General features: G+C 40.1%; 1 pseudogene across 1 annotated transcript; it reads left to right on the top strand.

Annotated features, from left to right (window-relative positions):
- The first annotated feature begins 3,583 nt into the window (after nucleotides 1-3,583).
- On the top strand, nucleotides 3,584-22,231 carry LOC117083728 (annotated as a pseudogene). Its single transcript, XR_004437193.1, has 3 exons — nucleotides 3,584-3,899; nucleotides 9,483-10,272; nucleotides 20,399-22,231. The product of XR_004437193.1 is annotated as a neuroligin-4, X-linked-like (transcript).
- The last annotated feature ends 1,325 nt before the right edge of the window (nucleotides 22,232-23,556 follow it).

Here is a 23,556-nt window from a genome sequence, read left to right as displayed (position 1 = left end):
GGAAGAGATCTCCAGGTTTGGAAGAGTGATGCCTTTTATCCTCACAACTCATCATATGAATAGGAAGGATATAATTTCTAGCTTCAGGAATTGTCTTTGTTAGGTCTACTAGTCTGAGGAGGGATGCTAAAATTCCAGATAGTCCTCCCAACACAGCTTCAGGTGAAAATTATGTCTTTCTGATAGGTGAGCCTGGGTGCCTAAAGAAGGAACAGAATCCCAAAATTCATACTAGAAATCATTTGCAGGAGAAATTAGAAGATCACCAGAGACAGGGAGTGTTTTTTAGAAACAGTGCTGCCATCACAGAAGAGAGGCAGGAGGAAGGTTTGTCTTACAGGAGTTAGGACCCAGGAGACTAGGGTCAGGATAGATAGGATAGATGGGTGAGTCTCACTTGGGCATCATAACTTGGAGAGTTCTGCTTATGGCTGCAGGGTCAACTAACTTATTGGCAAGACCCTGAAGCTGAATGACTTTCCTCCCTGTCAACTCTTGGCTCAGCCCAGATGGAGGAAAAGTGGAAGCTGGTTCCAGGCAAACCAAGGCTCCAATTCCAAGGTTTGGGGGTTGTTAGAGAGCCCTTTCCCAGAAAAACCTGACACCTGTGTCTTTGGTCCAGCAGTTGCACTAGTGGCTTTTAACTGGTTGACAGGTGCCCGGTATTTAGTCCCCAAATTCTATGAAAAAATAGGATAGAATAGAAGCAAAAGGGGTCCAATGATACCACATTTCAATACCCTGGGCGAGCCCCTAGATATGCCCAGAGTTGGTTCCTGTGAGTGGGTTGGTGGTCTCGCTGACTTCAAGAATGAAGCCACAAACCTTCACCATGAGTGTTGCAGCTCTTAAAGGTGACATGAACCCAAAGGATGAGCAACAGCAAGATTTATTGTATAAGCAAAAACAAGATTTGTGTAAAGAGTGAAAGAGTAAAGCTTCTACAGAATGGAAGGGGATCCTAGTGCATTGCTGCTGCTGGCTGAGTTGGCCAACTTTTATTTTCTTATTTGTCCCATCCCATGTTCTGTGTCTGTCTTATCAGAATGCCCTTTTTGCAATCCTCCTTGTGATTGAATACTTTTAAGTTCCTGCTGTTTGGTGCATTTTACAGAGCGCAGATTTGTGCATTTCACAGAGTGCCATTTGGTGCACTTTACAATCCTCTTGTTAGCTACAGATTGCTGATTGGTGTGTTTGTACAGATTACTGATTGGAGTATTTTACAATCTACTTACTAACTACAGTGTACTGATTGGTGCATTTTACAAACCTAGCTACACAGTGTTTACTGGTGTGTTTTACAATTCCGTTTTAAGATAGAAAAGTTCTCCAAGTCCGCACTCGACCCAGGATGTCCATCTGGCTTCACCTATCAGAATAATGGCTGGTAATCATTTAACTAAGCCAATATCTTAGCAGAATTTACACCCCTCTTATTTTTCTAGCCTGCTGAACTTTCATTAGTTTTACAAAGGTGGTTTAGTTTAAGAAGGGCTATGATCATTTGAACTATAAGTTCAATTTATACCAAAGTTAACTTGGTCTATGCTCAGCAATGATCATATGTAGTAAGCTGGTGAAAGGCACGATGGTGTTGGTTAGGTCAGATCTCTTTCACTGTTATAATTTTCTCACAGTTGCACATTTTGCAAAGGTGGTGTCAAGTTGAAAGGAGTATACTCTTGTAAAAAGCATAAAATAGTTTTATTCATTCTGTCCCTGAAACAGGTACTCCCACTTGTTGATAGTTTAAATTTAAAAAGAAAAATCATAATCCCTGGATGTTGTGGTAAATGAAAATTCCAATGCAGAAACTATGGAAACACCAGCTTCAAAACATCACATTCATTTGTTAAACTTCAGAGATGCAAGCATTTCCATTTCACTGTCAGCTTATAGAATATATAGAAGAAATTCTGAACGTCAAAGATCAATTCATCCAGTACGATTCTGTTTGAAGAACTAAGATTTTTGAATGCAAGGGATATTCATGGCCTATTGTTGGAAAGGTTACAACATGCTTGTTTTGCTTGGGAGGAAGGGGTTGTGGTGGAAGAAAGGCCAGTGATTCACTGTATGTTGAAATTCTTCGTGATCCTCTGCAGAAATGAAATAAGGCCATAGATCATTCTGTAGAATTGAGAAAGAGAAAACAGTGAGTTAAGAAAAGATGTGCTGAAGACAGAATCATTCTGTTAAAAAATTACTCATGCCTTAAGAATTAATTACCTCTCTCTTTAATAGGGGAAGAATGCATGGCCCTGTAGTATTATAGGGCACCCACACAGGCATTATTCATCATTGTAACATGTACCCTGAATGAAACGATTTTTTTCTTCCAAGCAGAGCCCGATGCTGTTTATAAACAAACTGAGTCAAAGATTTAGTGATGGTGACAGGTGTTGCAGAACATTTTTGGCATGAAGCACTTATTAGTATTCACTAATTAAATGGTGGGGGGCTTGGGTAATGTCTGACGGTACCCACTAATCATAGCTAATCTCACATCAAGTTTCTCTGAACTTTAAAGAAATCATATTGGTAGGATGTGTTTTAAGTATCCAACCTCACAGTTGCAATGCTGCCTCTCTTTGAAAGTTGCAGGCAATAGTGACTCCCGATTCAGGCTTGGAATTTATTGTCATCGTACAAAAAAAAAATCCTGTGACTTTCTTTAGGCCTGGCCATTGCCTGCTTTCCAGCTCAGAGCATTTTCCCGCAGTTGTTCTAATGCAAGAACAACCTAATGGAAAACCTAATGCAAGAAAAGCTAGTTAATTCTACAGGTATTCAGCCTCACCGTCTACTCTTTTTGTTTTAAAAGTAGAAGCCAACATTCAGTGCCTCATTGGACTGCTGTCAATTTTGGTTAGGAATATGCTTTTAAGGAGTTGGTTTGGATTTATGTTATTTTAGGGCTTAAAGCAGTTGGTCATCATACAAACAAGCCCTTCCCTTATGTGACATTGTTGTTCATAAAAGGCATCAAACTTTGCTCAGGAGAAAGGCTCATCTAAGGACATGAAATTGGTAAAACAACAATAACAACAACAACAACAACAAAAGCCTTCCCCAAATACTCAACAATAATATTTGTCCCTTAAACATATACTTTTTTTCGAAGATCCATGTCATTAACTCATTTCAAGGGATATTGAGTACGTAATTTATTGTAGGAGTCGGTTATTGTTGTTGTTGTTGTTGTTTTATTTAAATGTGCACAGAAATGGTACCTTGAACATAGTAAAATTTACAATGACTTCTGGGATTGCTTCATGTTATTATTATTTTAGATTCATTTTGTCTTGTATTAGCCACATATAAACTCAAAGATGACATATTATCATAATGTCAACCTAAAAAAAATTGCTTATGTAATTATTGCTGCCACAAAAATTTTTCTCCATTTTTTTCTCCAATTTCCTGCAATTTCCCTAATATTTTGCATTCATTTTGCCTTCTACATTAGCCATACATACCTAAAGATGACACAGTATCATAATGTCAACCTGAACAATAACTATTATCTGTGTAATTATTTCTGCCACAAAACCTTTTCTCCAGTTTTTCCTCTAATTTGTGAGGGTGAGTGTTGTGGAGAGAGAGAATGAAGAAGACAAGCTATGAGATAACCTTTCAAATAGTGGGGATATGTATGCATTTTTTTTTTTTTTTTTTGACCAACAAAAATGTTCTGTGTTCTTCTGTAGGGTTTTTAAGTACTGGTGACCAGGCAGCAAAAGGCAACTATGGGCTCTTGGATCAGATTCAAGCACTGCGGTGGATTGAGGAGAATGTGGGAGCCTTTGGCGGGGACCCCAAGAGAGTGACCATCTTTGGCTCGGGGGCTGGGGCCTCCTGTGTCAGCCTGTTGACACTGTCCCACTACTCAGAAGGTAATAATGGTATCCCTGGGGTGGGTGGGCAAATGCCCTGAACCAATAAATGAATAGTCAGAGTTCATATGTGAAATGCATGTCCAAGTTGCTAGAAGTCACCCTGGAAATTGCTACGGAAAATGCCTTAAAGATAAAATGAACCCATCTTCATGTCTTTTAACTCAGTTTTTTTTTTTTTTTTTTTTTTTTTTTTTTCCATTTGCTCTCTCACTCAGGAGGGAGTGCAGTGGCATGATCATAGCTCATTGCAGCCTCTAACTCCTGATCTTAAGAATTTTCCCATCTCAATCTGCTGAATACCTGGGACTAATGATTAAATTTTTATTTTTATTTTTATAGAGAAGTGGTCTTGCTATGTTTGCTCAGTCTGGTCTCAAACTCCTGGCCTCAAGTGATCCTCCTCACTTGGCCTCCGAAACTGCTGAGATGACAGAATTGAGCCACCATGCTTGCTCAGCAACATTCCTAATTTAAATGTGTGACAATTAGGTGTCAGTTATAATGATTGGAACAAAATAACTGCTTTAGAAGGGTGGACACTTTTGTTTCTTTTGACATTCTCATTGTATTTGACCATTTGAAATTTTATTAACTTCTAGCTACAATTTGGTAAGAGTAATATGGAAGATAGACAGTATGTCAATAAGGAAGGGAAATAGTATGTCAATATTGTAGATTTATAGATTTTGTAATCAGCTGAGCTTTCAGCCAAATGTTTTTATTAAGTCATTTCTCTAATTCACATTCATTCTTAAATCTTCTGGAAACATTGAGAACCTGGCTGGTGCTTTAGTAGAGAAGTAGATTCTACCCACAGGTATAGTGTCTCTCTCCCTGACTCTGTCCACCTCCCTCTCTCACTCTTCCCCTTTCACTCTCCTATTTCACTCTCTCTTCCTGTCTCTCCCTGTGTTCTCTCATTCTCTCCCTATCCCTCTGTCTCTTTTCCTTTGTCTCTCCCCCTTCCTCTCTCCCGTCCTCCCACTGTTTCTCCCCCATCTGCCTCTCCCTCACACTATCCCCTCACCTTTTTCTACCTTTCTGCCCTTCTCTCTCTTTCTCTCCCTCCGTCTCTGGTTCCCCACTCTCTTCCTCACTGTCTCTCTTCCTCTCTTCCTTCTCCCACACTCCATCTCTCTTTCTTTCTTTCCTCTGTCTCCCTCTTTCTCTCTCTCTCTCTCTCTCTCTCTCTCTCTCTCTCCCTTTCTTCCTCTCCTGCAAATATAACTTTCAGCAAAGTACCTTCTTACTTGTCAGTTCAGCATGAGGCACTTGGAAGTGTTCACAGTTTGCTTTATCTCTCTCTCACACTCACTTTTAGGAAGAACCTCCTTGCTGGGGCAGTCGGCATGAGTTCCTCTACTTGTCCCCATGGGAGCTCCAAACCCTCGGTGGGGCCCTGCTAATAACCTGGAAAAAACTGCTGTTGGCGAAACAGAGAAAGTGGAAATCACAGAGACACATGCACATCATATTACATCAACCAGACCTGCACTTGGACATGGTAGTTAGCATAGGCAACCATACCCAACCAGATGTGCACTTGGGCCTCTAAGTAGTAGTTGCTTATGCTGCCTAACTGGTGGTCAGGATAGACAGTCACACCCCTGAGCCCTGCCAGAGTGCCTGAGGCTCATTCAGTGTGATTGCCTGCTGTCCATACATGAGGCAGGCTCTCTGCAGTATCAGATGAGACTTCAAAGAGCAGTCTGCAGGAATTTGAGGCAATTGGTTCTTGAAGCCAGATCACAAATTCTTGGCTGTGGCCTAAAAGGAGGAAGCAGGAAAGTCTGCAGAACAGATCCAGTCCTCTGTTACTGGCCAGGTACAAATGAATATTCACAATAGCCATCTCAGTCATCAACACAGCATTGTAATTTCTTATGTGTCATTGGTTGTCTTCAGAATGGCACCACACTGACTGGACTATTTATATCTGAAGTACTCAAAATCTTAATGGATTTTTTTTTTTTTTTTGAGGCGGAGTCCCGCTCTGTCGCCCGGACTGGAGTGCAGTGGCCGGATCTCAGCTCACTGCAAGCTCCGCCTCCCGGGTTTATGCCATTCTCCTGCTTCAGCCTCCCGAGTAGCTGAGACTACAGGCTCCCGCCATCTTCGCCCGGCTAGTTTTTTGTATTTTTTAGTAGAGACGGGGTTTCACCGTGTTAGCCAGGATGGTCTCAATCTCCTGACCTCGTGATCCGCCCGTCTCGGCCTCCCAAAGTGCTGGGATTACAGGCTTGAGCCACCGCGCCCGGCCTTTTTTTTTTTTTTTTTAAAGAAGGAGTCTCACTCTGTCACTCAGGCAGGAGTGTAGTGGAATGATCTCAGCTCACCACAACCTCTGTCTTCCAGTTTCAAAGCGATTCTTCCGCCTCAACTTCCTGAGTAGCTGGGATTACAGGTGCCCATCACCATACCCAGCTAATTTTTGTATTTTTTAGTAGAGACGGTGTTTTACCATATTGGCCAGGTTGGTCTTAAACTTCCTGAAATTAAGTGATCTGCGTGTTTCAGCCTCTGGAACTGTTATTTATTCAAGTTATCAGCTGAGTAAGGTGGCTCATGCCTGTTATTCCAACAGTTTAGGAGACTGAGTGGGAAGTATGGCTTGAGCCCAGGAGTTTGCGACCAGCCTGGGCAACATAGTGGGACCACATTTATATAAAAATCAATAACAACCACTTGGGGCTGGTGGTGCATGCCTGTGGTCTCAGTTGCTTGGGAGGTTGAGGAGGGAGGATCACGTGAGCCAGAGAGGTTGAGGCTGCAGTGAGCTCTGATGGTGTCTCTACCCTCCCACCTAAGTGGCAAAGAGAGACCCTGTCTAAACATAGATAAGTAAAATTTAAAAATACCCTTCTTTCAAGTAACTGGAGGACTTTCTTCACTTTCTGCACCTTCTGAACAAATTTCTAGATCACTATGCTCCTCAGTGTCTTCTTTAGCAAGATAGATCAGATGAGGATTTCCTAAAATCCTCCAAACTCTGAATTCTTGAGTTCATAGTTGATACTGTTTTGCCCAGAAGACCAAAAAACCTTTTACCTCAAACTAGTGCTAATACCAGGAAAGAGGAAGGGCTCATATTTGCACTAACTTTATTTTAAAAACAGGAACAGTGAATAATCTGATGAACCATTTGGCATAGAGATTTCTATGGCATTTTTGAAAATACATAGATATTCACATTTATCAGTTGATATGACAGTTGTAGACTTAGAAAGCAGTCAGAACCAAATTCAGGAGTAACGAAACACATATAAGACACATTAGTTAGAGGAAAATAGTAATTATTTAAGTCAACAGGTTAGAAGTTATTATTTGCTGCAGAAAAACCTTTGTGCTGGTCATTTCTGCGAGGCAGTGCTTCTAAGCAGCCCATCAGTATCGTCAAGAATTATGAAAAATATGAGTCCAGCACTGTGACTCCTACCTATCATCCTAGTACTTTGGGAGGCTGAAGTGTGAGGATTGCTTGAGTCCAGGAATTCAAGACCAGCCTGGGCAACAAAGTGAAACCTCATCTATACAAAACATTACAAAAATTAGCCAGGTATGGCAGTGCACACCTGTAATCCCAGCTACTTGGGAGGTTGAGATGGGAGGATCAGTTGGACCTGGATGGCAGAAGCTGCAGCAAGCCAAGATCATGCCACTTCATTCCAGTCTGGATAGCAGAGATACACCCTATCTGAAATAAAGATAAAGATAAAAGTACCCAAATTGTTGGCCTTAGGAATTCTAGTCTAATGAAGACAAAGAATATGTGGGAAGAGATAGTTTTATGAAGGTATTCACCCCAGTATTATTACCATAGCAAAGAATGAAATGAAATACAAGATGAAAAGAAGAGGAAAGTTATGAGAAACCATATGCATTAACTTAAAAGAATAATAACTTACCTAAGATATTCAACAAGTGGAAAAACACAGTATAGACAGCTATATAAATATCGGGCTCAGCTATTCAAAACAATGTTTGAATGGGAGAGAATGATGTAAGAAAGAATAAGTTAATTCCTAACATACGCGTTATGCTAATGTGAGTTGTGCTTTAATGTGTGACTTATGGGTGATTTTTTTCATTATCTAAGATTTTTGGTCTCATCAGGAGTTATATTACTTCCCTAACTTACAAATAACTGTTTTATATATGTTACATATATATACACATATATGTATTATATATGTTACATGTATATATATGCTGCTACCTAAATTATTGCCAGTAGTTATAAGAAGGGTGGGAAAGGAATATGTCAGAGCATTTGTCTAATTCTGAACGTTTTAACTAATGAAAGTATCCAACAGATTACATATTTGCATTCTTTCTTTTGGATATTTTAAAATAATCTTCAGAGCCAAGTACTCGAGTCAAAACTTGCACATTTCTGACAGAAATGTCCCCAAGATGGCCTTGATGACATAACGGTTAAAGCCATATTGGTTTTCAAGTTGCAGTCTTGTGTGTCATCTTTGGGCAATCCTTCAGTCTTTAAAATCACGTCTTCCTGATGACAATCATATTTTCCTCATATTTGATTGCTTCCATGACATTAAAAATTGACAGGGTATCTGGACTTACAGCTGAATGCTTTATTCTTTAGTGCCTGACTCAGTCTGGGATTCACAGAAATGGCAGGAAGTGACTGTAGATGGAATGCTGTGATTTTTACAGCCTGCCATCTCTTGTCCTGTAATGATTAAAAATACAGATTTTATACTTCTGGACATTCATGTAGTAGACTGAGCTGATGGAGAATGTTAAGCTATATAGAATTTTACTCCTAAAATTGCCCATGCTTTTTCAAGTTTCTCACCAAGTGGACCATTTTTCAAATGTGGCAAAAAAAGTAAAAAAATAAAAAAAAAACAAACAAAAAAACACATCTCTGAGTTTCTAGTGGATACAGTCTTGAAGAAAATAACGTAAAAAAAACTTGTTATTTGGGTACCCAGTTGAGTGATAGGCATAGCTAAGCTAATGCATTTATTTTAATTCCCAAACATTAATATCTTCATTAGACTCAGGGTGGAAATGCATTCCTAAATTAGGACTCTGAAATTCATTCAACTGGATTTATTTTTTCTCATAATGAAGAGACACCTGGATTTGTTTGTGAAACAAGGGAGGCTTTGACCTTTTACTAGTTTAAGGCCTGTTTGTTTGTTTGTTTGTTTCTTCCGTCAGAAATGGGAATGCAGTTGCTGTTGAGTTTTTATATATGGCACCCGGAGGCAAGGAAGCAAAAAGGACACTAAATTGTGGAAGAAAACAAGAAATCACATGTGTTTTACCAGTGCAGGGAAAAGCCTCAATGTGGTTTCATTTCCTTAAACTTGTGTGTGTGTGTGTGTGTATGTCTGTGAGCATGTGTGTAGAATATCATTCCCAAAAATGAATGTTCAGAGGGAGGGAATCCAAATGAAAATGGGTAAAAGGTCCCCTGACAGAGTTGAATGCTACTGGTCCAGAAATTCACATGCTGAGAGACAATCACAGCCTTCATTGCTCAGTAAAAGCTGTGTTTCTGTCCTGCGGGTTTTAATTTGCATGTCCACAATTTTGCACCTGCAGGTCTCTTCCAGAAGGCCATCATTCAGAGCGGTACCGCCCTGTCCAGCTGGGCAGTGAACTACCAGCCGGCCAAGTACACTCGGATATTGGCAGACAAGGTCGGCTGCAACATGCTGGACACCATGGACATGGTAGAATGCCTGCGGAACAAGAACTACAAGGAGCTCATCCAGCAGACCATCACCCCAGCCACCTACCACATAGCCTTCGGGCCCGTGATTGACGGCGACGTCATCCCAGACGACCCCCAGATCCTGATGGAGCAAGGCGAGTTCCTCAACTACGACATCATGCTGGGCGTCAACCAAGGGGAAGGCTTGAAGTTTGTGGATGGCATCGTGGATAACGAGGACGGTGTGACGCCCAACGACTTTGACTTCTCCGTGTCCAACTTCGTGGACAACCTTTACGGCTATCCTGAAGGGAAAGACACTTTGCGCGAGACTATCAAGTTCATGTACACAGACTGGGCCGATAAGGAAAATCCGGAGACGCGGCGGAAAACGCTGGTGGCTCTCTTCACTGACCACCAGTGGGTGGCCCCCGCCGTGGCCACCGCCGACCTGCACGCGCAGTACGGCTCCCCCACCTACTTCTATGCCTTCTATCATCACTGCCAAAGCGAAATGAAGCCCAGCTGGGCGGATTCGGCCCATGGCGATGAGGTCCCCTACGTCTTTGGCATCCCCATGGTCGGTCCCACCGAGCTCTTCAGTTGTAATTTCTCCAAGAATGACATCATGCTCAGCGCCGTGATCATGACCTACTGGACAAACTTCGCCAAAACTGGGTACGTTCTTCCTCCTGTTGTGGTATCACCGTCCTCTTCGCTTGTTTGGGTCCTCAGTGTAAGTGTTCCTTCTACCGGCATGTGCAGGAGCACACATGCATACACACACATACACATGTGTGCACACATATACACATACAGACACACAGTTATATACACAGCAATAACAAGGAGAGTCTTCCCCAGCATCTGTGAGAACTTAAATTTTCTTTATTACCAAAGTGTTTTAGGAGTAAAACACTTTAGTGTCAAACCAGATTTTCACTAGATTCTAATTGCCCATTAGAAATTCTAGAGTTCCTACTTGCAGGTGCAGGACTTACACATACATAATGGTTCTGTTAACAGCTGATCAAACAGTTTTGTTTTTGTTCTTATTGTTGTTGAAGAGACACAGTCCCGCTCTGTTGCCCAGGTTAGTGTGCAGTGGTACAACCCTAGCACACTACAGCCTTGATCTCCTAGGCAAAAGCCATTCTCCTGCCACAGCCTCCTGAGTAGCTGGGAGTACAAGTGACTACCTTGCCTGGCTAATGTTTATTTTTTTATTTGTTTCATAGAGACAAAGTCTCACTCTGTTGTCTACGCTGGAGTGCAATGGTGCAAGCATAGCTCACTGTGGCTTAGAACTCATGGATTTATTTGCTCCTCCCATCTCAACATTTCAAGCAGCTGAGACTGCAGACATGAACCACCACGCCTTTACATGGATTTTTGTAGAGACAGGGTTTCCTATGTTGCCCAAGCTGTTCTGAAACTCCTGGTCTCAATGGATCCTCCCTCCTCATCCTTCTCAATAGGTGGGACTACAGGTGAATGCCACCATACCCAGCTAATTTAAAAATTTATTTTGTTAGAGACAGGATTTTGCTATGTCACCTGAGCTACCACTTGGGGAATTGCTTAGATTGCCTGGCCATAGGAATACAAACAATTGTCATAATATTTATAGGGAAATGTAAACATATATTCCTACATGTATTAACATATATAGAGAAAAAGAACTATTCTCATATGTATAATATATACATTTATATAATTTGCATTTGTATATTGACATACATGTAAATACCAGTATATTTGTGTGTAGCATATACAAATACTAATATATATATTATATATGCATATGCAATATACATAATATATATACAAATACAAATACAAATACAAATATGTATATACATATACAAGTACAAATATATGTACATATACATATATATTTGTATTTCCTTTGCCATATAGCTAGAGAGAGAGCACAAAGGAAAATATATGATATTTGTATTATATTGTTATATGGCACGCATATATAAACACACACACATATGTCACAGGAAAGCTCATTTATTGGTCTAAATATAGTATAAAATATAAAATATACAAAAAATGTACATTCAACAGAGTCTGCCAATATTGTACCGAGCGGATTCTCTGCAAAGAACCAAAAGCATCCTAAATAGCTACAAATATTGTGGCATCTTTTCATTTTCTCTTGTCTAATAATATAACTATGGAAATCAATGGGGTATCATTCTGTTCTACTTGTGTGTACCACTGTCATCCACCCTGAGTTTCTGTAAAGTGAATGAAAGAGAAAGATGTGCATGTCACTCAGGGAGAGTAAATCTTCCCATGCGGAGTGAGGCTCTCAGACTGCCGTGACCCTGACATGCATGAGCTATGCACAGTAATTCTGAGAAGATCAGATGACAGGGTTTCTTTTTTTTTTTTTTTCTTTTTTTTTTTTTTTTTTGGCAAATGTATAGCATGTTAGCATGTCTTTGAAGTGGAAAATGTATCATCTGGATACCAACTTTCAAAATCAGACTCTGTAGATTTGGTTAGAGATTGGCTACCAGGAGAAGAACAGAGGAGGGGCCAATATTTGATGGAGATGCTTGTCTATCGTTGAAAGATTCTTTCCTGTGTGAAGAAATGACTGAAATCAAATTCATAATTTTTTCAAAGTAACCCTTGTTTATTAGTTTTGCTTGGGCTGCTGTTTCTAGAGTGTCAAAATCTATGTGGCTGTGCCAGGCATAGTGACTTATGCCTATAACCCCAGCATTTTGGGAGGCCAAGGCCGGAGGATCGCCTAAGAAGGGCAAGATTTTAAGACCACCGTGGGCAACATAGTGAGAGTCTGTCTCTACAAAACAAATGAAAACTATTAGGAGGCCATAGTAGAATATGCCAAGAGCTGAGAAATCTCAGCTTCTCAGAAGGCTGAGGTGGGAGGATCACTTGAACACAGGAGGCCAAGACTGCAGTGAGCCATGTTTGCACCACTGCCTTCCAACCTGGGTGACATAGCAAAACCTGTGTCTTTAAAACAAGCAAACAAAATGCATGAAAAACTGTGTGTCATATGACAACAGAATTTATCATTTTACAGTTCATAAGACCAGAAGTCAGCAACGAAGGTACTCCAGGCCCAAGTTCTCTTCAAAAGTTGCAGGGGAGTATTCCTTGCTGCTTCCTAGCTGCTGGTATTTGGCTGCAATCTTTGGCATTCCTGGGTTGCAGGTGCACAACTACACTCTGTGTCTTTGTCATCTTACGGCATCCCTGCATTTCTCTGTCTCCACATGACTGTCTTCATATAAAGGCATCTGCCAAGGTGCATTAGAAGCTCACTTACTCCAGTATGACCTCCTAACTTAAATAATCACATCTGCAGTTACTCTATTTCCAAACATGCTCACATACCTCATGAGGTATGGGGGTTAGGACTTCGCATATCTTAATTTAGGAGGAGACAGTATTCAATTTCTAATAACTTGTGAAGACAGGGCCACACCTTAACACTAACATAGGTGGTGTCTACGCTTGTAGAGAATTCCTTTGTCCTGAAGCCTGAAGACTTGCAAGAGAGTTTCCCAAAAGGGCTATATTCTGTCAGTCTTCATTGTATTGGCAGCCAAACATATTGCTGAGTTCATATGGTACACTGTGTTTACTTACTTCCATTAAAACCCTATGCTTTTTCTTTTCCTCCTTATAGAATTTGAAAATAAACTTTATCGATTATCTTAAGTGGAAGGCTAGAGTTAGTCTTCATATATTTTATAGAACCATTAAAACAATAGTGAAATCTAAATAATGCTGTTAAATTCTCATTAACTCTTCCTGACTCCCATAGGCTATGAGACTGAGGCTGGCTCTTTCATTACTTAAAAAAAGAAAAAGAAATAAAGGAAAAAAACAATAGGAAAAAAAGGTGGTTAATTAGTTTTGTGAGGTGATTATTATCACTGCTGGCACCAAAAGGACGCTTTTACCAAGATATCATGAAAGTCTGAGAGAGCCGTGAGAATACCAGTGAGCTCTGTGTTATTGAGTACTTTTTAATGCCATGAATCTGTTTCTTAAAGTCACTTGGCTTAGAGCCTGTGACTTCCACCCTGCATTTAGGGAATGCATTCACATTGCCATCCATGGTCTGTGTTGAAGCTGCTTCTGGCTTTTGTGGAGCCCCTGACATCACTGGAGGAGATGAGGAAGCAAAACCACTAGAACTTGGAGAGACACTCTGATGTTACTCAAATCAAAAGCTGCAGGTAGAGAGTTCACTGAGGCAATAAGCTCCTGAATGTCAGTCTGTCTGAAGCCTCTATTTTTGTTTCTTCATCCATAGGAAACATCCCTGAAATAACAGACTGTATAATGCAGTGAGTTATTTTGTTTCATTAGAAAGGTATTAGAATGACTCAAATGATTCATCAAGGAAGTTGCTGAGAACTTACATGTCATGTGAAATGCAAGATGTGGATTCAAATATAAATAGTTTAAGTGATCACACTTCTTTGGCAGCCCTATAAGAGAAGGAAATGAGGAATTTCACTGTTGCTAGTTATTTGTTTATTGTAAATTAGGTGGTGGCTGATCACTCCAGGGCAGAGAAGGATTCCCTGGTCATCAGGTACAGAGAACAAACCAATCTGATGCCTGTAAAGAGAAAACATGGGACGCATCTTATCTGTTGTCATGGTGTGAGCTGCCAAGTTTAATGCCATTCTACAAAGCACACACTCAGATGATTACTCACAGAAAAGGAGGGGAATTTCTGCATTCCTTCACTGTCCCCTTCCAGCACTGGAGGTGACAGGAGGAAACAAGAAGAGCTCACAGCGTGTCTGTCACTACACAGTGCTGTGGGGAGAGGATCACACTGTGAGAGGACGTTTCACCACTCTCAGTGGTCATCATGTCATGTGTTTTAAACCTGCAGGCACAGCATAGTCTCCTAATGACAAAAGTTTACGGAGATGAAGTGGATGGTATCTGGATGCTTCTTTACAGACATCTCAAAACAGATGGTTGTGACCCTTAGTATAAGTTTAAAAGTACATATACCTGGTATACATAAACCTTTGAAATTTGAATGATCACAGAAAAATGATATTAGAATGTGTATGTCAGAATAAAAAAGGAAGGGAGGATGAAGGCACTGAAGGAAGCAGAGTTGCAATGAGGAAAGAGTTGCAATGAATAAGAAGGGAGGGAGGGAAAGAAGAGAGAGAGGGAGGAAGAGAGGGAAAAAGAAAGGAAGAAGAAAGGGAGGAAATCAAAGGAGTAAAGGAAGGGAGGAAGGAAGGAAACAAAGAGGGAAGGGGGAGAAGAGGAAGGAAAGACAAGGAAGGAAGGTGAAAGGAAGGAAGAAAGGAAGAAAAGAAGGAAAAAGGAAGGAAAGCGTGAGATAAAAGAGGGAAGACAGGAAGGGAGGAGGAAGAAAAAGGAGAGGAAGGAAGGAAGGAGAGATTTGGAAGAGAGAGAAGGAAGAAATAGATGGAGACAAAAAAGAAGGAAGGGAAAGAGGAAGAAAGAGAGAGAGAAAAAAGAGGGAATGGAGGAGGAGAGGAAGAAAGGATTGAGGGAAGGGAGGGATGGAAAGGGAAAGGGGGAAAACAGGGAAAGGGAGTGTGAGAGAGAAAAGAGGGAAAGGAGGAGGGAGAAAGGAAAGAAGGAGAGAGGGAGGGATAATTGGATCCTTGCTTACAAATCATGTCACCTGTATATTTTCATGTTAGCATTAGATAAGAGGGACCCCCCATCTTAGAAAGGCAGAGTCAACAAGCAAACACAGTAGAAAATGAGAAGAAAGTTGCTGCAGAAGCTCTAAATCATAAAAACCTTGATGAACACAGGATGTTGAAATCAGTGAATGCCAGGGCCTCAAATAATCCTTGCTACTTTTTAATTACTGTTTTGAAAAGGGAAGTAGGTGCCCAGACCTATACCTGAGGGGGTTCTCCCCTGTAGCAAGGAGATGTTTCAGCATTAGTCCAAGTCAGTGAACTAAAATCATGCTTGAAGAGAACGGTGTAAGCCCAAACATGAAGAGCCATTGTAGAAATAAGGTAGATTGAAAGCATTTTTGGATATGAGAAGTACCGTCAAATGCAGGTGAAAATGATCTCTAAGGTTTGAAAAGGGTTCTAGAGAGTTAAATTTATTTTCCTCTAAAATATTTGGGAAATAGGAGGAGAAGGGTTTGTCCAAGTTGATCAGTAAAATTCAGGTGCCCATTGATCCAGGATTCTCTCATTTTGAGCTCTGTGCAGAAAGAGATGGGCCAAAAGGAGTGGGGGAATCATGGTCTTTTTTTTTTTTTTTTTTTTTTTCTGATATGGTCTTTCTATGTCACACAGTTTGGAGCATGGTACTGTGATCTCATGTGATCTTAGCTCACTGCAACCTCCACCTCTGAGTTAAAGCCTCAGACTCCCAAGTAGCTGGGATTACAGGCTCCCACCACTGTACCCAGTCCCCAGAGAAACACCACAAATGATATCACTCACATCCAGAATGAAGAGATCATGTCTCTGCAGATGAAGCAGCTAGAACACGATCACGAGTGTGAGTCACTGCAGGCACACGACACACTGAGGCTCACCTGCCCACCAGACTACACCCTCATGCTGCACTGGTAGCCAGATGACATCCCACTTGTGATGCCAAACACCAACACCATGATTCCAAATACACTGACGGGGATGCAGCCTTTGCACATACAGTATAGTATAGTATAGTATAGTATAGTATAGTATAGTATAGTATAGTATAGTATAGTATAGTATAAGTGGCTAATTTTATTTTTAGTAGAAACAGGGTTTCACCATGTTGGCCAGGTCTCAAACTTCAGACCTTGTGATCTGCCCACATCAAACTCTCCAAGTGCTGGCATTACAGGTGAGAGTCACAACGATTGGCCAAATCTTGGTCTCTTTATAAGATATGACAAAGAGCAGTGCTTTAAAGTTATCAAACAATGCATTATAATACGTAATAGAAGAACTTATGTGCTTTTGAAAGTCAGAAATGGGCAGAAAATTTTGTAATGGCAAATCAGATCAACGTGTATTTTCATTTTTTATGTTGTTCCACTAAGTCTGAGACTTGTACATGAGATTGATTTCTATCTTGTTTGCATCAGACATCATCACTGCTGTTGAATGTTCTCTATTCTATCAATAATTTATATTTAACCATTGCTAAACCTGGGGCAGGGGGTGGAGGGAGGAAGTCCCAATGAAGTATTTAGCAGGAATTGGTTACAGAGAGTTGCAGCATAATTCTAGTTGTAAAGGAGACCTTTACTACCAAAAAGGGATTTTAAGCTGAATGAATGAACATCCTCACCTGGTGTGGCAGAAGAGTCGCTGAATGCATAGTAAACTAGTTTGGTAACAGATTGTTAACTGCTAACAATGTTTTGGGTATAAGAAAAACCTGTACTACTTAAAGGAACGGCTGACAGGATTCATAGATATTTTTAGAGAGATCATAGTACTATATCCATCTCTAGCTGAAGAAATGAACAAGACATTAGAATTGCACTTGAGTCTCCGATGCCAAGATTACATATCAAATAAAACAGGACAGATGGAAATGGCTGTCTTAGGTGCTAATGGATAAGGAGGAAGACATGTATTGAGTCTTTTACTACAGAGACCAACTTGTGTTTCTATGCTTAGTCATTATAATCTTTAATTTTACTCACAGTGATTTAAACATTTCTCATGCTGAATAAAGACTAAAAAATAAAACGCTGATATCATACATCTAGACCTCACTGTCTGCAGGGTTTAGTAACAGGAATGGCGTGGACTGTCATAATCTCCACAAATTTATCTGGGTTTAAGAATTCTGGCTATGTATCTCTGAGATCTTTAATAGATGGAGTGTATCAGGCAGCAGCTCACTTATCTGGGTATCCCAAATCCTTCCCTTTATTCTTCAAGAGCAAAATAAATATGTTTTCTTTACCTTTCAAATATACCCTGGATTCCTTAAAAAATGCCCAGTAATGAACATGAACAGAGTACTCCATCTCCTAGATGCTCACTGCCTAATAGATAAAATAGCCACACATCTAATAGACCCAATTTAGTAAAATTGGATCCATGAAGAAAAGGAGGAATCTTCACTTCCATTTGTTTCTTTAGAACACTACAAATCAATAACAAATATTAGCAGGAATTTTTTCCTAAAATATTATTCATTTATTTTTATTTCAACTCATTAAATAGGTAAAAACTTCATAACTTTTTCAGAAGTCCTTAAAGAATCAAAAGAAACATGAGATATTATAATGAATCCAGTATTTTTCAAAACCATATCAAAATATATACATACTAAATAAAAAACAGTAGACTTTTCAAATATATTTTTTATGAATAAAATGAGATCTCATGGTATTAGAACCTACGTGATTTTACATGTATTTGTTCTCACCCTCTTAGTAACGTGAAAGCACAGAAGTTAGTATGCATTCAACTAATAGGTAGTGGTTGACTTTATTTTTCTTCTCTATTACATAATACATCTTATCTATATCTATAGATAGATATACAGGTATACATATATAAATAAATATGCACACATATACACTGCATATAGTATATGGTTAGTATGCAGTATAAACTGTGGTACATAGTAAACTTATCTATAGTTTGTAATATACAGTATACTTTTATATACTCTGTGATGTATATAATATAGAATTATAGCATATACTTGATATACAGTATATCACTCCATCATCCCTAGTTCCACCTCCCTTGCAATACTGTAGGTGTTCTAATTTTTCTATTGGAAGAGAAGGGATAATATTTGCTGATTTATTACCATATGTCTGACATTTTGTCATTTTTTTCAACCTTCGTCACTAATCTCCAAGCCTAATATTCTTATTCAATATGTAGGTGGCTAAGTTAAGGCCAATACTGACTGGAATTTTGCTGAAGATTTCACAGCTGTTAATGAGCCAGAGCTTCAGAAATTTGAATACAGGGACATTATTTCTTTTACAACAACCACAGACTCAGATTGAGGGCAGAAAATCTTCCCTTAGCACATATGGCATCTCTGAGTCAAGTACATTGTTTGAATCCTTCACAATGTCTGGTAATGACTAGATACATACTCTTCCTTGGTCCTGCAGCCTTCTGCCATACAGGGCAATATGCAATGGCTATAGGTAGCTTCACAAAAGTTCCCTAAGGAGGAGTTACGTGGAAGATGGACCTTAACTTACACCTGGAGCCATTGATCAGGATGTTGCAACTCCCTGCCTGCCTTAGTCTGCACGTCACATCTCAATGCTCAGTCTTAACCACTAGAGGACATTTTACCATGCGTAATTTCATTTTTTAATAATAATTAGACCTTAAAATGTAATTGGTTTTATAGCTTACTTTATCAACCATAAGAAAAGGAAGAAATGAGAATTTGCTATATGTTTTCGAAGGGGAAGTGTTATCTTAAAAGAGTTGGTTGCAAAAATGTTTAAAGGCTCTATGTTTTATGAATTATCTCCAATCTTTTATGATTCTCCGTCTACCTTTGCCCATTTGTGCACATAACAATAAGATAATTTTTCAGTGTATAGCTTCTAAGCACAACTTTGCATCTCTAACTGCCCTCAGCTTGTTTCTGGGTGTCTCATTTATCCTAAACATGTTTACCTCACCATAACTATATGTACCATTGTAACAAACTTCTTACAGCAAATGTGGTGTGCTTTCATCTTTCCTGGATTCAGTCTTCAAAAAGTGTTCATGGCATAGGTATTTTACTTTCAAAAAGAGAGCAAACAACTGATGCATGTGTTGATTTATAAACAGCTTGTAATTATAAAGCCTATTTTATTTTGAGTGTTAATATCAATTTTCATTGCTAAAACTGCAACATCTGTTCATTTACTTCAAATGCAATTATTGAGCAAGACAGAGAATGGCCACTTGTTGAACAATTCTACTTTTTTTTCTGAGATGGATTCTCGCTCTGTCTCCCAGGCTGGAGTGCAGTGATCGGATCTCAGCTCACTGCAAGCTCCCCTCCCGGTTTACGCCGTTCTCCTGCCTCAGCCTCCCGAGTAGCTGGGACTACAGGAGCTGCCACCTCGCCCGGCTAGTTTTTTGTATTTTTTAGTAGAGACGGGATTTCACCGTGTTAGCCAGGATGGTCTCGATCTCCTGACCTCGTGATCCACCTGTCTCGGCCTCCCAAAGTGCTGGGATTACAGGCTTGAGCCACCGCGCCCGGACGAACAATTCTTAATAGGAATTTCTCAGCCTCAGTACTGTTAACATTTGGGTCCAGATAACTTCCGTGCTGTGGGGGTCTCTCCTGTGCACCAGAGTGTGTTTAGTGGCATCCCTGACCTCCACCCTTCATAGAAACTGCCATCTCTGTATGAAAACCAAAAATGTCTCCAGACCTTGCCAAGTATCCCTTTGGAGCAAATCACTCCTGGATGAGTTTTACAGTTCAAAAGAGTGAAACTTGAAATACTGAAAATGTTCCTCGAGACACTTAGTTTTCCTTTTTTCCGTTTACTTTTGAAGATCATTTGATGCCTTAAAAGTAGTAGAGATGTTATAAAAACACCATAATACTGCTATCAGGGTTTATATTAAAATAAAAATAAGCACTTTTTAAAGGAAAAGACAACATGGTAGACATGTCTAGGATTAAAGCAGAATGTACCTTTGCTGCTGGGTATTTTGTGGTCATCGAAAAATATATGAAGAGTGATTGTAACTTCCTGATTTATTGGTTTAAGATAATTTCATGTCACGTGTGGAAGGGTATGACTTTTCTTTTTTCTTCCTTCTATCCCCAGTGATCCAAATCAGCCAGTTCCTCAGGATACCAAATTCATTCACACAAAACCCAACCGCTTTGAAGAAGTGGCCTGGTCCAAGTATAATCCCAAAGACCAGCTCTATCTGCATATAGGCTTGAAACCAGAGTGAGAGATCACTACCGGGCAACAAAAGTGGCTTTCTGGTTGGAACTCGTTCCTCATTTGCACAACTTGAATGAGATATTCCAGTATGTTTCAACAACCACAAAGGTTCCTCCTCCAGACATGACATCATTTCCCTATGGTACCCGCCGATCTCCGGCCAAGATATGGCCAACGACCAAACGCCCAGCAATCACTCCTGCCAACAATCCCAAACACTCTAAGGACCCTCACAAAACGGGACCCGAGGACACAACTGTCCTCATTGAAACCAAACGGGATTATTCCACTGAATTAAGTGTCACCATTGCCGTCGGGGCATCGCTCCTCTTCCTCAACATTTTAGCCTTTGCGGCGCTGTACTACAAAAAGGACAAGAGGCGCCATGAGACTCACAGGCGCCCGAGTCCCCAGAGAAACACCACAAATGATATCGCTCACATCCAGAACGAAGAGATCATGTCTCTGCAGATGAAGCAGCTGGAACATGATCACGAGTGTGAGTCGCTGCAGGCACAGGACACGCTGAGGCTCACCTGCCCACCAGACTACACCCTCACGCTGCGCCGGTCGCCAGATGACATCCCACTGATGACGCCAAACACCATCACCATGATTCCAAACACACTGACGGGGATGCAGCCTTTGCACACTTTTAACACCTTCAGTAGAGGACAAAACAGTACAAATTTACCCCACGGACATTCCACCACTAGAGTGTAGCTTGGCAGTATTTCCCTTCCTATCCCTCTGCACCACCCCCTCAGCAACATAGAAGAGACAAAGAGAATCTCCAAACCAGGAATGTTTTTTTGCCACCGACTTTAGATAAAAATGCAAAAGGGCAGTAATCCCATCCCAGCAGACACTTCTCATTGGCATTTTCCAGTATTGTGAGATCAATTTCTGACCATATGAAATGTGAATAGTATCTGTTTCTGTTACGATACTGCTTAAGATCTCTATCATGCCAACAGATATTTTGTGTGACTAGGACATCACCATTTCAAGGGCCTGTGTGTTTCCAACATCATGGTAGCAGCTCACACTTCCAAAACTCAGCCAGGGACACTTAATATTTTTTAATTACAATGGAAATTTAAACATTTCTGTCTAGGCTACATAATGAATGGTTCTTTTTAAGTGCGGAAAGAATCTATGGGCTTTTACCTAGCACATACAGCTGTAATCCAGAGAGAAGGAAATGTAGAATTTTATTATCAAAGTAAAAGAATTGACTGCACAGCAAAATCCATAGGGTTCTATGGAAAGAGGGGTGTTTTGCCAGCCTGAACTATATTTACAAAACTTTGTAAAAAATAAAAACGTATATAGCTGTTGAGTTCAAACAAAAACTGCAGACAAACAAAAAAGAGAAAGGCTTTTATTTGTGTTTTCAGTTTGAAAGAACTTTTAGCAACGTTATGCTTTTACATACATATTAGTTATACCACCTCTCTTCCTTCACAACAAAAGAGACTTTTCTTTTTAATTATATGTAAACAAAGACATGAGATTTTCTGACATGAGATTTTCATTTGTAGGAATATGTGAGGTCAAACAGAAGACTCAGAAGTTTTGTGTGGCCTATTTCTGCCTGTCAGGTTGCACAGACGCATGTAGAGCAGTCTTAGGAGACCATTGTTTTGGTGAAATTTGATTTGTATGTGCTAGTTTTCATGAAATTGCAGCACAGACATAGGTCCTAAAAGTGGATGTATTTAAAACTTGTTGAATTACACACACACACACACACACACACACACACACACACACACACACCACAGAAAGAGACAGACAGAGAGAGAGAGAGATTGAGAGAGAATGAACAGAGGAAAAAAAATACAAGTACTGTTCTGTAGCTCTTGCCCTTTGAATACATTTAGGAAGAGTTACTTCCTATTTTAGGACCCTGCCAAAAAAGAAGAAAGCTTGCCTTTGGTGGGACTATGCCCCTTGAAGTAAATACTCCTCTATGTTCCCTAGCAGCTGCTGGAGGATTTGGCTGAGGAAGTACCTGCTCAGCTTAGCTAATCAGATTGAATGAAGACATGTATGTTTTCTGTTTAAGCACCCAATCCCTTATTTATCAGTAAGCAGATTTTTAAAAAGTCTTTTATATCATTTATGGGATAAAACATATGCTTGTCTGAAAATACCACTTTTTGTGGATTTATCTGATCACCAAACAATGAATATTATAGAAGAATGGAGGGGGGGAGGGAAGGATAGAATATTAAAACTGCTTTGCATGGGTTGTTTTGTTTTTTTTTGGGGGGGGGGTAGGGGGATTAGGATGTCTTCACTGACAAGATACTGAATGGAATTTATTCACCCATTTTAAATTTGTTACCTGGGGATCAGAGATTTGTCTCTCCAGTGCTTGTCATTTTCTCATTTCTCAGTTTCAGGGAAGTTTGGAGTGCTACAAGGCAGAAGGAAACACAGTAGCAATGGTTGTTCTATATTTTGTCTTTCAAAAATTACTGCATTACCAAGAAACAGTAGCCAAAGATGTTTGAAGATCATGTCCTTGGCTCCATTGTGGATTACTCTAGAAATCCAATGTTAAATGCCTCTGCTAAACTGGGTATTCCCCATAAAATTTGTCCAGCTACCTGACTCTTTTGCAATAATAACTTTGATTACTAAATCCCTACATTCAAATCATAGTGATATATCAGTGTTTGAGAGTCCCCTCTAGAAAAAAGAAAAATTTAAGAAATACGTAAAATCATCCCCCAAACCTGTTGCTTATCTTGGGTTAAATTTGAAAGTGATTCTCTCTATATAAATATGTGAGATATTATGATCTGCACTTAGCACACGTGAAGCAACATTTCTTTCCTACACAGAGGTGACATGGTAAGATTTCATTCCCGGCCGGGCCCGATGGCTCAAGCCTGTAATCCCAGAACTTTGGGAGGCCGAGACGGGCGGATCACGAGGTCAGGAGATCGAGACCATCCTGGCTAACACGGTGAAACCCCGTCTCTACTAAAAAATACAAAAAAACTAGCCGGGCGAGGTGG

Source organism: Trachypithecus francoisi, unplaced genomic scaffold, assembly GCF_009764315.1.
Source record: "Trachypithecus francoisi isolate TF-2019V2 unplaced genomic scaffold, Tfra_2.0 Contig00384, whole genome shotgun sequence".
Lineage (NCBI taxonomy): Eukaryota > Metazoa > Chordata > Mammalia > Primates > Cercopithecidae > Trachypithecus > Trachypithecus francoisi.
Note: the sequence above shows the minus strand (reverse complement) of the source record. Positions and strands in the feature narration are given on the sequence as shown.